A 14519-nucleotide genomic window follows, 5' to 3' on the forward strand; every position below is an offset into this window, starting at 1 on the left:
GATAAGGCAGTACCATTTTTATGAAAGTTAGTTTGGCATTCCTTATGCCAGTGGTAGTCTTTCAGACAACTATGACACCCCGTTGGATTTTTGCTTTGAGTGGGGCCAGGAACGTTAAAATTTATGGCACCTCCTGCTTTACCAGGACATTGTTTGCTGATAAGTCCAGGCTTCTTATTTGAATAACTTTTGTGAGCCAAGTCTGATTTATTAAATGTTTTCTGTCCTTGATTAGTACGATTTTGGATAGTGCCCTAACCTTGTGAGGTTGTTGTAATGGGTACACTTTGAAAATATGAAGTAGCAACCTCAATGCTTTAAATAAATTTCCAGATGTTTTTAATTGTCTTTAGAAGAGATAGAAAAGTGGGTGCAGCATTCTCAAAGGCCAGTTGTTTTAAAACAATATCTTTTGCTTCAGAGCTAAGAACTATGATATTCTCTACTGCCTCCATTGAGAGAGCAACCTTTGTCAGAGAATCAACCATACAGTTACCCTCATGAGTAGGACCAGGAAGCATTGTATAAACTTGAACATGTCCTACCAAAAAAAGGACACTCTCTAGATTGAGTTAACACCTGTAGTTTTGAAAGTAGAGCGAAGATTGTGGAGTGGCTAGATGGCAGTGGAGCTGTCTCGATATACGGAAATAATCTGACAATATACTGAGAGTCTGTATATAAGTTAAAGGACTTGTTTTTAAGTATTTTAAAGGCAATGATTGTTGTTTTTAATTGCACTTGCTCAGCAGAAGTTTCTTGCCTAGGGAAAGATTCTTTGTTGCTATCAATAATCAAAGCAGCCTGCCCTGAACCTGAGCCTTCAGTAAACACCATTGCTGCTTGGGGGAGGCATGGAGGTTGACTCAGTTCTGAGAGGAAAGATGACTTGATGTCCTATAATGAAATATAATAAGGGGTGATTAGGCAAGTGATTAGAATAGGTCCCTGTATATCCTAATTGTGCAATCTGCCATTGCTCAGATTCATAAGACAAAATGTTATGTTGGTCTGCAGTATAAGGAGTAACCATATCTCTCTTTACCCCTTTTCTCCCTTTACCTAATAATGTGGCTACCAGGGAGGAATAAGCAATGACTATTCCTTTTTGTGCCACTGGCAAATATAACCATTCTAATATACCCTACTGCCATAAACGAGGATTGGCATAGCCGTTGGTCCTGAAAAGGAAACAAAAGGGCAAACCCACAAAGGAGCACCAGTGACCAGATCTTTCCACATTATGATATATGGGATCTGGTCGGTGTGCCTCTTAGAGCCAGAGCCAAAAATGTGCCTCTTGACAGCCAATATAAGAGGCAGTGAGAATGAACAATCAGGAGGCTATCCAATATGAAAGGTAGGCCACTCTGAGAAGCAAAAAGTAATCTATTTATTTTTCTTTACATCTACTGAAAGATTGTGAGCTCTAGTCTCAACCTCCTTCCAGTGTTGTAAGTAAAGCTAAGAGGGGTGGAAGGTCCATGTCCCAATCTGTCCAAAAATAACGTCAGTCCTAGTCCACACACAAAAAGAGAAATGAAAAATAAAATACCAGTGTGCTCCTGCCATGAGTACCACAGAAGACACACTGAATAACTTGGTAGTGGTCTCTTTGCCACTAACCCCAGATGAAGTCGAACTCTCTTGGATCCGACTTCCCACTGAGAGTCTGGAGCATCCTCCAGGACTCTCCTTGCCACGGCCTTATGGCAAGTCTCCCAACCACTTCTGGCAACTCCTGACAGACAACTCCTTCATGGAGTCTTCAGAACCAAAACCAAGCTGATCAGCAGCTGATTAGAGTCAGAGAAAGTAGAGAGGCACACACAAGACAAACATGGTAACTGCTCAAGCGGTCCTCTGATCTCCAGTCACTGGTCCTGGAGAAGGACAGCCCTTTTCTCTTCCTGTCTCCCAGCCATCTGAATAGTCTCCATACTCTGACTTAAAACATTTATTAATATTCTCCGCTCTACTCCTTAGCACTGTTCTCATTCTGTTGTATAAAATCTTTTAAATCCTTTCCCAAGCCTCCTGGGTTTTTCCCCAGGGCACTGTTTTCTGTGTTGTTGTTGTTGTTTTGTGAAGACATAGCAAATGAAGATACAAATGAAACTTAAGATAGTAGTAATGATATCTTGCAAAATGCACATTTTCCTTTAAATCCACCCTTTGCAAATATTCAAAATAACATCACATACAATCCAAGAGCAGTTTGCCATCTTTTGCTGTCTTTTATTTTCTTCTCTAGAAAACTGCCTATATACTATTAGTTGGAGAAATTAACTGGTTCAGAAAGAAGTATAGTCAGATGGAGAGGAGAGGTCCCTCTAGCCCCACCCAAAGCAACCCATAAGAACTGGTGGCTCCTCTGGGAGGCAACTTGGATATAGTGCGGAGAAAGGAGCACTGTGACTTAGAGCTAGACCCTGAAATCCACCTTAGAAGGGCTATGCCACCTCCAAAGTATAAATGCTTCAGGGGTCAAATTCCTATTTATTTAGTCCAGTCTGGAAAGGAGTACTGGAATGATATATATGGTTGAAGTGGGGAGGTGTGGCCATATTTTATCAGGGAAATTGACAAAATGAGAATTTTAAAACTAAACTTTCCATCTGACTTTTTTTTCCAAATGCCCTTGAAAGAAAGAAAGACAGAAAGACAGAAAGACAGAAAGAGAAGAAGCAGCAATACAGTTTCTGTGGGGATCACAAATAGCAGTATTAGGAAATCCAATTATAAAAATAAACTGCATCTAGTCTGGGGCAGATATACTTATTTTTTGGTAACATACATTAAGTGGCACAATTACACAGTAACTATAAGGTAAGTAACAAAAGACTACAGAACTGTGTAACTCTGCTACAGCTGCAGTGGTCTTGGGCATTTCTGGCTGAGCAAGTTTTCAAAAACTGGATGCCCACCCCAGAGCTCTGCCGGTGGAGACTGTTCAGAAGTAAAGTAAAGTAAAGTAAAGTAAAGTAAAGTAAAGTAAAGTAAAGTAAAGTAAAGTAAAGTAAAGTAAAGTAAAGTAAAGTAAAGTAAAGTAAAAAGTAAAGTAAAGTAAAGTAAAGTAAAGTAGTGACTCACCAGAGTTCTTGCAGCTGACAGAAAATAGGCAGAATATGTTGAGTATAAAGCAGTTACAGCCCAGTTCACAAAACTTACCAACTGTTTCTCTTTCTAGAAAGAAGCAAGAAGTTAAGAAATTCTTTGAACACATGAACCTCAAGAAGAAGGAAGACCAAAGTGTGGACACTTTGATCCTTCTTAGAAGGGGGAACAAAATACCCATGAAAGGAGTTACAAAGACAAAATTTGGAGCAGAGACTGAAGGAATGACCATCCAGAGATTGCACCACCTAGGGATCCATTCCACAAACAACCACCAAACCCAGACACTAGGCAGATGCCAACAAGTGCTTTCTGTCATTAGCCAGATATAGCTGTCTCCTGAGAGGCTCTGCCAGTGCCTGACAAATACAGAGGCAGATGCTCACAGGCATCCATTGGACAGAACACAGGGTCTCCAGTGAAGGAGCTAGAGAAAGTACCCAAAAGCTGAAGGGGTTTCTGTCCCATAGGAAGAACAATATGAACTAACGAGTAACCCAAGAGTTCCCAGGGACTAAACCAAGAACCAAAGAGTACTCATGGTGGGACTCATGGCTCCAGTTGCATATGTAGCAGAGGATGGCCTAGACGGTCATCAATGGGAGGACCTGTGAAGATTCTATGCCCCAGTATAGGGGAATGCCAGGGCCAGGAAGTGGGAGTGGGTGGTTGGGTGAGCAGGGTGGGGGATGGGGAATGGGATAGGGTGGATTTCAGAAGGAAAATGAGGAAAGGGGATAAAATTTGAAATGTAAATAAGGAAAATATCTAATAAAACAGAAAACTTAAAAAAAAAAAAAACAGAAAGGAAATTTTTTCAATTAGCGTCTAATGTTAGGTGGAGTACAGAGAGGGCAGTTAAAGCAGTGTCAGAAGGACCCTGTCTAGTCAGACAGGTTGGACATCATTAATAATCATGCTTGGCCTGTAAATACTGGTAGCCAGATGACTTCTGATTTGCAATCTTAGGTAAATTATAGATAAATGAAAAGACCAGTAAGCAGACACCAAGATTAATAACCAGCACTTGCAATTAACTGCAAGAAGCTGTGCTTCCAAGGATTCAGACGATGAGGCACCCAGACTTATTCTTCTCACGTCTAGCTTGCAGAGGAGCTCTCCTGGCTATCTGCAAAACCTCTCTCCCTCCATCACTGGGTGTTCTTGTTGAACACACCATGTACCCGAAAGTGCCAATCCTGCTTGCCATATCTCTGCCTTTGTTAGGTTTTACCAGCTCCTGCTTCAATTTGACTAACTCCTGTCTTGTGTGTTCTTCATTCCAAAGATCCTTCCTGTTCGCAACTAGGATGATGGTAACATTTGGACAGAAATGCTTGACTTCTGGAGTCCATTTTTCTGGGATGTTTTCTAAAGTATCAGTGCTGTCAATGGAAAAACACATCAGTATAACATCAGTGTCTGCATAGGAGAGAGGCCTCAGGCAGTCATAATCTCCCTGTCCAGCTGTGTCCCATAAAGCCAACTCTACCTGCTTTCCATCCACTTCAATATCTGCCACGTAGTTTTCATACACTGTGGGTACATAAACTTCTGGAAACTGGTCCTTGCTGAGGACTATGAGCAAGCATGTCTTATTCCACAAGCTCCATCACCAACAATAGTCGTCCAGATGGCAGCCATCACTTATGAAGGTGCTGAAAACACACAGCTTCTGGGATGCAGTTGTACAAACTACCTGGAACGTCTCAGATGCAAGGCTCAAGGCGACTACTCTGAGTCCAGCCTCTTTGAGCTGAGGACGCCTGTCCTAGAGTCCGGGATTCTGCCAGTCAGCCAGTCCACAGGTAAGCTAGTCCGCCGGTCCGCCACGGGTCAGCGAGTCCACCAGTTCTCGATTCCGCCAGTTCTCCAGTCCACAAGTACTGAGACAAGGACTAGCACCTCTTTGGCAGACAGATGACTAAAGAGAGAATCGCTGTTGGGGTAGCGGGGTGAGAGCACGAGTGGTCGTCCTTTTATTTTTTATCATTATTTTCATTTCAAGTGTTAACCCCTTTCCCGGTTTCCCTTCTGGAAGCCCCTATCCCATCCTCCCTCCCCCTGCTTCTGTGAGGGTGTTCTTCCACCCACTTACCCACTCCCTCCTTCCTGCCCTATCAATGTGGAATTCTTATTCTTGGACCTGGAGCTTCTTGTTCCTTTGTCTGCCTCCCTCTGGTGTTTGATTGAGGACATTGCAGTCCTTTCCGATTCTTTTTATGCTAAGCCAGAGGCTGACTGTTGAAAGACCCTTGGCTTCTGTACATCTGAGCTTTAGCGTGTCTTTTGTCTGGGCTGCTGCCTGCAGCTTGTGTACCACCGATCTCAGGCAGCCTACAAGAAAAGAAGTAGTCGGGAGAAGGGGTCTGGCTGCACAGTGTCCTACACAAACTTGGGGATAAGGAAAATGAGCAAGAGAAGCCTGAAGCCTGACTAGGGGCAGAGATGCCCAGATCAGACCCCTATGCCTGTGAGAAGGATTGGAAATTTAGCTGCATATTTTACAGCTGTTGATCCTCAGCTGTGAAGGCTGCATCTCAGGCAGCCGGCCCCAGTGTCCCTGGTCTTTCTCTCAGCCCCAGGCAACCCCAGACTGTGTTTGTGGCACTGGCACCACCTCATGTCTTGGTCCTGCCTCCTATTGGAGCATAGGCAGTGGGGAGGGAGCCTCACAGTTATCTCTCTGTACACCTCTTAGACCCACTCCACACTTTATTTCCACCGTCTGCAGCTTTAGAGCACAACCCTAGTTGTTTATATTCAGGAGTGTGGGAGGCTTTTATCTCAGGTTAGCTCAGTTCTAAGCCAGACATTTAGTGTGCCAATTTGTTACAGACCTTTGTCATCCTACTAAGATTGCATACAAGACACACAATCTAGATACTTTCATTGTAAACCATATGCTTAGACTGAGCAGATCTAGGACTATACTAGCTTATTCCACTGCTCTATTTATTTGCTGTTTTTATTTGCTGTTTCTCCTGACCACGTGTTTCTGTTCCATGGGGGCTTCCCCCTACTCTGTCTTCTTCTTCTTCTTCTCTTCCATATCTCTCTCTATCTGCAAGCCTCTTTGGAGCCTCCAATCCCTCCTTTCCATTCCACTGCCCAAGCATAGGCTCTATCTAGTGTTCCGTTGTCCAGTTAAAATGGGGAGAAATGGTAACACTTGAGTACTAGATGGTCTGCTCTTGGGGTGGGGGTGAGGGAACTACCTCTTATAGAATCAGTAGAGGTGTTAGAATACAAGTAGAATCAGGCCAACCCACTACAGCCAACACTTAATAAACAGGACCTCATCGAACAGAAAAGCTTCAATAAGTCTAAGGACACCTTTAATAGGACAAAATTACATGCTACAGATTGGGAAACTATCTTCACTAACGCTATATCTGACAGAGCCAATATCCAATTGTATAAAGAACTCAGGAAGTTAGGTACCAACTAATCAAATAACCCAATTTAAAAATGGGTACAGAGCTAAACAGAGAAATCCCAAGTGGTGAGCAATCTCGAATGGACGAGAAGCACTTAAAGAAATGTTCAGTGACCTTAGTCATCAGGGGAATGCAAATCAAAACTACCCAGATTCCCCCTTACGCTCATCAGAATGGCTAACATCAAAAACTCAGTGTGTCAGGGTCCGAATATCACTGAAAGAAGACCCCAAACTCAGATGGTATGCAAAGACAGAGTGTTTCCTGCAGAAACAACCAGCAGGCAGGAGTCAACCATCTTTTATATGGCAACTCTAGATGCAGGCCTTCTTAAATGGGTTAGTGGAATTTTGTAGAAGGACTAGGTAATCTAACATTTCACTGGTGGGTGTTACAGGAGTCACACGGGATGGCTTCTGACTGGCTTGTGCCAGGTGAATCCAGTGGTCTGCATTCAAATGTCATGAACATTTAGACCACTGAATGAGATAGCGCTGCCAAGCAGAGATGGCCCATGCTTGAGATAAGATATTTTTCAATTCTGGTCGTTATGCCCAGGCTGTCCTTTGGGAGGAGGTTTTATGAACTTCTTCCTGGATTTTATCACCTGTTCCTGGAGCTGGTGCCTTGTGATCTCCTTTTTGAAACAGGACTGGTCCTTAAATGGAGGCAGATAGGGTTTATATCAGCCTTTCAAAGCAACAGCACAGGCTGTGTTTGTAGGGTAAGGAAAACACACCTACACTGCTGGTGAGAGTACCAACTTGTACAACCTCTGTGGAAATAAAGTTGCCACTTCCTCAAAATATTGGGAATAATTCTCTCCTGGGCATATACCCAAAAGTTGTTCCACCATTCCAAAAGGACACGTACTCTACTATGATCATAGCAGCTTTATTCATAATAACCAGAAACTGAAAACAACCTAGATAACCTTCAACTGAGGAACACATGAAGAAAACGTGGCTCATTGACACAATTGAAGGCTACTCAGCTATTAAAAACAAGGAAATCAGGGGTTTCACAGGCACAGAAGATATCATCCTGAGTGAGGTAACCCCCAGACTCAATAGCACAGGCATGTTATATAACTAAAAAATAAGTATATATTAGCAATAAAGTATAGGATAACTACATTATAATCAACTATCCCAAAGAAGCCAAGTAACAAGGTGAGCCCAAGTAAGGATGTTTGAATCTTCCTCAGGAGAAGAAACAAGAGAGATATAGGAGGCAGAGGAACTGAGGGAACTGGTCAGGAGAGGGGCTGGGGACAGGAGTGTAGGAGGTCAGGGGTAGATCAGACATAATGAGATTAGGGGAGAGAGAAGACAAATCTGTGCCCTCTCTCTCTCTCTCTCTCTCTCTCTCTCTCTCTCTCTCTCTCTCTCTCTCTCTCTCTCTCTCCCTCCCTCCCTCCCTCCCTCCCTCCCTCCCTCCCTCCCTCTCTTTCTCTCTCTCTCTCTCTCTCTCTCTCTCTCTCTCTTTGTGTGTGTGTGTGTGTCTGTAGGTGTGTGTGTCTGTGTGTCTGTGGGTGTCTCTGTGTGTATGTGTGTGTCTGTGTATGGAGGGAGTGAGCAACCTTGAGGATATAGGAATGACCTGGGATGGGTGGAGACCCCAGGGAGTCTATGGGGGCAACTAGCTGAGACTCCTAGCAGTGGGGAATATGGACCCAGAAGTGGACACTTCCACTAGAGGCAGTAGAGGGAAAAGGACAATTTCCCACACACAAAAGCTTGGACCCCAAATTCCTCCCAACGACAACAAGTGTAGAAACAAATACATAGAGACTTAGGGAATTGCCAAAGAATGACTGGCCCAACTTGAAATCTATCCTATGAACAAGAACCAATCCCTGAGTAGTAATGATTATCTGTTACATTTGCAGATAGGAACCTAGCAAAACTCTCCCCTGGAGGTTAATCCTAAGGGCTCACTGGAACAGATGTAGGGGACCCATAGCCAAACATTAGATGGAGTTTGGGAAGTGTGGAAAAATTGGTGGAAGGGCTGAGGGACCCTTAGAGGGCAGGGACCCCAACAGGAAGACCAACAGAGTCAATTCATGTAGACCCTGGGCTTGGGGTGTTGGTTCCCAATGCCAAACAAACAAACAAACAAACAAACAACAAAATAAACAAACAAAACCAAAAGGCAAACAAAAAAACAATAGGTGAGCATGGCCTGGACATAGAATGCCTGCATACTTAGCAAATGAGCAGTCAAGGCTTCATGCAGGTCTCCCAACAACTGGAGCAGGGGCTGTCTTTCAGTCTGCTAGATGCGCATCTGTGGTTCCTGTTCCCCTAAATGGTGTGAGTTGTCTGGCTTAAGAAGGAGAAGATGTGCCTAGTCCTACAGAGACTTGATCTGATTCAGGTGGGAGGGTACTCTGGGGAGCACCCAGAGGTGGGTTTTTCCTTGGGAAAGGAGAAGGGGAGGGGAAATGGGCAGAAAATCTCATGAGGGGCACTCGAGGAGCAGGGAAGCTGATATTGCACTATAAAGTGAATGAATGGATAAATAAATTAATTAACAACAACAACAACAATAATAAAAAGGAATGTAAGTTGGTGCATGTTCTGGATTGCCCTGGTGCTGTTGGTATTTTGTTGCTAATTCTGTTTCCTCAAGATAGGTTGCCCCAAGGAAGAGTGGATAACACACTCAGGTGACTTCATATGAAGTTTCTCCCCATTTTAACTGGTCAAATAAAAGCTAGAGCCTGTGGAAGGGAAACGTGGGGCTGGAGGTTTTGGAGAAGGAGAAGAAAGGAAGGAGGAGAGGGGATGAAGAGACAGAGCAGTCAGAGGAAGACTGAGAAAGATCAGCAGAACCACATGGCCTAGAGAAGCTACAAGTAGCAAGAGATCTCATAGCTGGGAAATAGAGTAGTGGTAAATCTGTTTAACTTAGCTGTGCAGCTTATATGTATTATAACTGAGATGTGTGTTCTTCACATGGCCTGATTTGGGTTGGAGATTTATTTACTGCAACAAGTAGGTGCCCAACATCTCGATTAGAACAAAACTAAGAGTTGGGCAGTGGCGGTGCATGCCTTTAATCTCAGCAATTGGGAGGCAGAGGCAGGCAGATTTCTGCATTTGAGGCCAGCCTGGTCTACAGAGTGAGTCCCAGGACAGCCAAAGCTACACAGAGCAACCCTGTCTAGAAAAAGAAAAACCAGGTATCTGTCTAGGAAACTGTCCATTTCATCTAGGTTTTCCAGTTTTGTTGAGTATAGCCTTTTGTAGTAGGGTCTGATGATGTTTTGGATTTCCTCAGGTTCAGTTGTTATGTCTCCTTTTCCTTTTTTGATTTTGTAAATTAGGATACTGTCCCTGTGCCCTCCAGTTCGTCTGGCTAAAGGTTTATCTATCTTGTTGATTTTTCTCAAAGAACCAGCTCCTGATTTCGTTGATTATTTGAATAGTTCTTTTTGTTTCCACTTGGTTGGTTTCAGCCCTAAGATTGATTATTTCCAGTCTTCTACTCTTCTTGGGTAAATTTGCTTCCTTTCATTCTAGAGCTTCTAGGTGTGCTGTGTATGCTCAGGCTGCTAGTGTATGCTCTCTCTAGTTTCTTTTTGGAGGCACTCAGGGCTATGAGTTTTCCTCTTAGGACTGCCTTCATTGTGTCCCATAAGTTTGGGTATGTTGTGGCTTCATTTTCATTAAACTCTAAAAAGTCTTTAATATCTTTTTTTATTTCTTCCTTGACCAAGGTATCATTGAGTAGAGTGTTGTTCAGTTTCCACGTAAATGTTGCCTTTCTATTATTTATGCTGTTATTGAAGATCAGCCTTAGTTCATGGTGATCTGATAGGATGCATGGGATAATTTTAATAATTTTGTATCTGTTGAGGCCTGTTTTGTGATCGATTATATGGTCAATTTTGGCGGAGGTACCATGAGGTACTAAGAAGAAAGTATATCCTTTTGTTTTAGGATAAAATGTTTTGTAGATATCTGCTAAATCCATTTGGTTCATAACTTCTGTTAGTTTCCCATGTGTAACTGTTTAGTTTCTGTTTCCAGGATCTCTCCATTGGTGAGAGTGGGGTGTTGAAGTCTCCCACTATTATTGTGTGAGGTGCAGATGATATGATAGTATATATAAGTGACCCCCAAAATTCTATCAGAGAACTCCTAAACCTGATAAACAGCTTCAGTGCAGTAGCTGGATATGAAATTAACTCAAACATATCACTGGCCTTTCTCTACACAAAGGATTGTCAGGATGAGAGAGAAATTAGGGAAACAAGACCCTTCACTATAGTCACAAATAACATAAAATACCTTGGTGTGAGTCTAACTAAGGAAGTGAAAGATCTGTATGATAAGAACTTCAAGTCTCTGAAGAAAGAAATTGAAGAAGATCTCAGAAGATGGAAAGATCTCCAGTACTCATGGTTTGGCAGGACTAATATAGTCAAAATGGCTATCCTGCCAAAAGCAATCTACAGATTCAATGCAATCCCCATCAAAATTCCAACTCAATTCTTCATACAGTTAGAAAGGGCAATTTGCAAATTCATCTGGAATAACAAAAAACCTAAGATTGCAAAAACTATTCTCAACAATAAAAAAACCTCTGGTGGAATCACCATGCCTAACATTAAGCTGTACTACAGAGCAATTGTGATAACAACTGCATGGAACTGGTACAGCGCGAGACAAGTAGATCAATGGAATAGAATTCAAGACCCAGAAATGAACTCACACACCTATGGTCACTTGATCTTTGACAAGGGAGCTAAAACCATGCAGTGGAAAAAAAAAATGACAGCATTTTCAACAAATGGTGCTGGTACAACAGGCAGTTATCACGTAGACAAATGCGAATTGATCCATTCTTATCTCTTTGTACAAAGCTGAAGTCTAAGTGGATCAAAGAACTCCACATAAAACCAGAGACACTCAAATTTATAGAGGAGAAAGTGGGGGAAAGTCTTGAAGATATGGCCACAGGGGAAACATTACTGAACAGAACATCAATGGCTTGTGTTGTAAGATCAAGAATCAACAAATGGGACCTCATAAAATTGCAAAGCTTCTGTAATGCAAAACATACTGTCAATAAGACAAAAGGGCCATCAACAGATTGGGAAAGGATTTTTACCAATTTTTATCAGATTTTACCTAAATCTGATAGGGAACTAATATCCAATATATACAAAGAGCTCAAGAAGCTGGACTCCAGAAATTTGAATAACCCCATTGAAATATGGGGTACATAGCTAAACAAAGAATTCTCAACTGAGGAATACCAAAGGGCTGAGAAGCACCTGAAACATCCTTAATCTTCAGGGAAATGCAAATCAAAACAACCCTGAGATACCACCACCTCAGTCAAAATGGCTAAGATCAAAAATTCAGGTGAGAGCAGGTGCTGGCAAGGATGTGGAGAAAGAGGAAAACTCCTCCATTGCTGGTGGGATTGCAAGCTTGTACAACCACTCTGGAAATCATTCTGGCGGTTCCTCAGAAAATTGGACATAGTACTACTGGAAGATTCAGCCATACTGCTACTGGGCATATACCCAGAAGATGTTACAACTGGTAATAAAGACACATGTTCATATTTATAATAGCCATAAACTGGAAAGAACCCAGATGTCCCTCAACAGAGGAATGGATACAGAAAATGTGGTACTCCATTTACACAATGGAGTACTACTCAGCTGTTACAAAAAATGAATTTATGAAATTCTTAGGCAAATGGGTGTATATGGAAGATATCATCCCAAGTGAGTTAACCCAAATACAAAAGAACTCACTTGATATGCACTCACTGATAAGTGGATATTAGCCCAGAAACTTAGAATACCCAAGATGGAATGTGCAAAATACAAGATAGTCAAGAGGAAGGAAGATGAACACATGGATAGCTCATCCCTCTTTAGAACAGGGAACAAAATACCAATGGAAGTAGCTACAGAGACAATGTTTGGAGCTATGACGAAAGGATGGACTGCCCCACCTGGGATCCATCCCATAATCAGTGACCAATGCAGACACTATGGCATATGCCAGCAATGAGCTCTTGTAGGGGTCTGCAACCCTCTAGGTTGAACAACAAAGTCCAATTGGGCCAAAGACCTCATAAAAAAACTGGATACACTTTGTCTGATAGAAGAGAAAGCAGGGAAGAGCCTTGAACACATTGGTACATGAAACAACTTTCTGAACAGAACACCAACAGCTCAGGCATGAAGATCAACAATTGATAAATGAGACTGAAAAGCTCATGAAACTGAAAAGCTTCTATAAGGAAAAGGACACCACTGATAGGACAAAACTACAGCCTACAGATTGGGAAAGAATCTTCACCAACCTTACATCTGACAGAGGGGTCATATATAATACATAAAGAATTCAAGAATTAGATACCAACAAATAAAATAACCCAATTACATTATGAGGTATAGAGCTAAACAGAGAATTCACCACAGGGGAATCTTGAATGACCAAGAAGCACTTAAAGAAGTGTTCAAAGTCGATAGTCATCAGGGACATACAAATCAAAGCTACTCTTGGATTTCACCTTACACCCATTACAATTGCTAACATGAAATACTCAAGGGAACAGCACATGATGTTGAGGATGTGGAGCAAGGGGAAAACTCTCTCATTCTTGCTGCAAATGCAAAGAGGTGTAAACACTCTAGAAATCAATTTGATCATTTCTCAGAAAATCTGAAATTCTACCTCATATCCCAGCTATACCACTGCAGGGAATACATATACCCAAAAGATCCCCCACCATACCACAAGAGTCTACCTGCTCCAATATGATTATAGCAGTTTTATTCAAAGTAGACAGAAACTGGAAATAACTTAGATGTCCTCAAATGGACAATGTACACACACACACACACACACACACAGGCACATAGGCATGTACCCATGGGAGGGAGTTCATGTATCCCTGTGTGTGTACATGCATGGTATTTACTTACAATAAAGTACAGAATATTCATGTTATAATCCACAGGCACATAGAAGCTAAATAATAGGAAGGGCATAAGGGAAGATTTTTGAATTTTAGACAGAAGTGGAGATAAATTGTCATTATAGGCGAATTACTGGTAGGAAGGTTCTGGAAAAAGGTGTAGAGGGAATGGGGAAGAGAACAGAGAGGGTGATCAGATGTAGGGAGAGCTTGGAAGAGAGGACCAGGAGAGTGAGTGGAAATTGGAGCAGCATGGGTGGACTTTTCATCCCAGAGATCACAAGTCCTCTTAGAGTCCAAAATGTACCCGGACAGAATTTTAATGATCAGTCCCAATTCCTGCACTCCTCAGGGTCAGGAGTGAGCAAGGCACCCCCGCTACGGCAGGGAGAATCTCATGTATGTCTTTCATGACCTTTGCAAACAAGCAAATCTTAACTTTTGCTATGAGAGTTTAGTATAAACACATTGTTACAAACACTAGGTTTTTGGTTGTGTTTTGTTTTGTTTGTTTTGTTTTGTTTTACCTCATTGTCATCCACCAGTTTGGGAGAGCTTCTTTTTCAGGTCAAGTCCACCAGGTTCTCAGGAGGACTTGGTGGTCCCTTAGTTTGAAGAACAGTCTGAGCAGTAGGAACCTAAGTCTCACTTTACTGAGAAATACAAATACAAATCCCAAGACTTTGGAAAAATGGCTGCAAGCTGAACAATAAGGAAAAGGGAGGTCCTGTCACTTTTAACCCAGAGTAAAATCAGTAGTGAAGGCAGAAATGGTGGATTCAGCTTCTAATACCAGTGTCCTAAGCCCAGTGCTTGTTTGGATAAATGTGCAGTATAATCTGGACACCACTGGGAAAAGATGGTCTCATGGTACAAGTTAAGAACATAGATCCTCAAAGCAGTAAACAAAAGGGATCCAAAACACATACTCCCTGGGGAGCATGGACAAGCAACATTTTGGGAGAAATGGAGCAAAATAAACATAAGCAAACCTTCATAGTAACA

At 42.2% G+C, this 14519-nt stretch overlaps 1 pseudogene; it reads right to left on the reverse strand.

Annotated features, from left to right (window-relative positions):
* Positions 1-3983: 3983 nt before the first annotated feature.
* On the reverse strand, positions 3984-4840 carry Gm6137 (predicted gene 6137; annotated as a pseudogene).

This window comes from Mus musculus, chromosome Y (genome assembly GCF_000001635.26).
Source record: "Mus musculus strain C57BL/6J chromosome Y, GRCm38.p6 C57BL/6J".
Classification (NCBI taxonomy): Eukaryota; Metazoa; Chordata; class Mammalia; order Rodentia; family Muridae; genus Mus; species Mus musculus.